The sequence below is a fragment of the Lupinus angustifolius genome, chromosome LG06, assembly GCF_001865875.1.
Source record: "Lupinus angustifolius cultivar Tanjil chromosome LG06, LupAngTanjil_v1.0, whole genome shotgun sequence".
NCBI lineage: Eukaryota > Viridiplantae > Streptophyta > Magnoliopsida > Fabales > Fabaceae > Lupinus > Lupinus angustifolius.
Genome location: NC_032014.1, coordinates 26474238 through 26477356, shown reverse-complemented (window position 1 = coordinate 26477356; position 3119 = coordinate 26474238).

The window sequence follows — 3119 nt, the reverse complement described above, 5'->3', positions numbered from 1 at the left end:
TTGTTATTGTAGAAACGACCGTTGTTTTTGTGCTAAGTATGGTAAAGAAATCGTGTAAAACTATTATTCGTGATTTTATGCTATGTACTCTAATGTTATAGCTACCATGATAACCGATATAAATTAATATATTACCAAGCTATGAATACCCCCACCAAGTTTCGTTTCACTTTCCCATCGTTTAACAACTTGTTCATTTATTCAATACAATTTAATAAATAGTTTAAATATAAAATTTGGATATAATGAAGGTAAAAATTAAATTTCATTAATGTTCATCTCATATATATATATATATGTATATATATATATACTACTATACAAAGAAAAAACATGTCTAAGAGATATTTATGTAATTGAATAGTCATAAGTTTTGTATTCCTACTATGTCCTTACTACCATATAAATATAAAATATGTTCAAAGGACATTCAAATAATTGCACGTATATAATTTTATTCAATTCCATTTTTGTGTCATCATATAACTTAGAAAATTATTTGTCATGTTTTTGTACATAATTACAACAACATGATTTCTATTTTTTGAGTCAACATCTTTTTTACTATTTCACAAATTTTTTTAATTTAAAAATATATGGTTTTGAGGACTTATTGGTACTTTCTTACTAATTGATATAGTTCACCTATAAAAACAATTGTGTGAGATTCAATTACTTGAATATTCAATTTCAAAAAAATACGACTGAATAATTATTCAATGAAATATATTCAAAAATTAAAGTTAAAGGTAGTAAGTGTATGTACTCAAATATATACTATTAATAATGGATGAGTTCCAATTCATTTGTTATATCCAATATATCTATTTGGTTAGATATTTAATCTATCGAAAAATAAACATTTAGAACTAGTGTCATTTGCTGTTCAATTCAATTTTTTTTGCTATCTCATCTCACACTTTCTTGTATGTGCTTCTCACTAAGTTAATTCAAATAGGGACCACGATCCTAAAGAGAGACACAACTATATAGCCACCACAAAAATCTCTTGATGATCATATTCATAAATACATTCATTCAAAAAATTATATCATTCAAACATTTATTCATCCATGCATACATACTTTCATTCAAAAAGAAGATATCATTCATATTTTCATCTAACAAAAAGAATATTTCATACATTCATCTATTTATTCATTCATGCATGCATTCATAATTTTTTTGATAATCCATCAAACAATTTATTTTATAGATTATCATATCATGCATTCTCAACTTAGCATTAAACACATTAAAGGTTCATTTGATGTACAAATCATCACATTTAAACACATTCAAACACCAACATTAAATTTTGTAGTATTAAAACCGAAAAATAATTATTCTAAACTTGTCTAAGGCTATGGTATTTCAAGTAAAAAACAAGTGGAAAAATCGAAACTTTATATGGTATAAAAACTCTTTAAATGTTCATTTGATATACAAATCATCACCTTTAAACATATTCCAACGCCAACATTATATTTTCTAGCAATAAGTAGAAAAATAAACTACTCTACACTTTTCAAGGCTATGAATTTTCAGGCCAAAAACAAGTGGAAAAATCCAAGCTTTACATGTTTTAACAACTCTTTAAAGGTTCCTTCGATGTACAAATCATCAACTTTAAACACATTCAAACTCCAATATTATATTTTCTAGCATTAAATACAAAAATAATCTATTCTACACTTGTTAAAGACTATAGTTTTTCAACCCAAGAACAAGTGGAAAAATCCAAACTTTACATGGTTTAGCAACAACAAAATACTGAAATCGAAAACATTAAAAAAAACAGCCACATGAACAACATACAAAAATGATAACTATGTAATGATGTATGTGTGAGATATTGAGAAAACAATAAGAGAAATACCTTGAAATCTCTTTGAAATGCTTAAGATATAAGCGAGAAAGTGAGGCGAGCAAATGTTCTGCCTCAAGGCCAAGGGTTGCATTTTATAGAGAGGAAATCAGATTTTTGGAGGAAAAATCAAAGTGGTCCACCAAAATCTTAATGATGTAATGAGTTGATAAGTGACTTGGGGACTTGTGCAAGTCAATGTAGTTTTGCTTCTTCAACAAGCTAGCTTGACAAGTGGATGGTGATGTGACTAATGTGATAAAACATCGTCATTAAAACCATGGCCAAGTCTTGTCGGCTAAAACTCGACCTGAGATTAAACATATTCCAGTGTTATGAAACTCAAACATCATCTTTTGGAACGAATTTAGGGTGAATTTGGCCGAGAAAGAGGCCCGAAGACTTTTAGTCTCGGGAAACTAAAATTAGGAAATCACAATACAAGACTAAACCTGAACTGAGGTTTAGCCTGAATCAATATTTGTTAATTTCTAAAATGAATCGCTTATCAATTAAATAATTAATAAAACGCGCATAAAAAATCATGGTTTTACAAATGTGACATGCCACGACCGCTAAAAGGGTGATTTGAGAAAAGAATTGAATATTTATGGCTATTTATTCATACTTAATATGATTATTATTTATGTATTATTAACTATGAAAATAATAATGTTTATTTAATTTTGAATTCATTATTTATCTTTAACAGAAATATTTATTATTATAGTTGTTACCGATTATATATTTATTTAAATATTTTAATTTATTATTATTTTTCATGTAAAATGATTTTTGTTAATTATTGATTTATTGATAATGAATAAAAGTGATACATGAGGGCAAATAGAAGATGGTCCAAGGACATATCTTTGCCCTATAATGACAAAAAATCATTTTCTAAAAAAATGAATATTAATCGTGGTGATAAATATAGCCACCACAAACATGTCTTCATGATCATATTCATAAATACATTCATTCAAAACAATTACATCATTCAAACATTTATTCATTCATGCATACATACTTTGATTCAAAAAGAGGATATCATTCCTATCTTCATCTAACTAAAAGCATATTTCATGCATTCATCTATTTATTCATTCATGCATGCATTCATAAATTTTTTGATAATCCAACAAACAATTTATTTCATAGATTATCATATGATGCATTCTCAACTTAGCATTAAACACATTAAAGATTCATTTGATGTACAAATCATCACATTTAAACACATTCAAACACC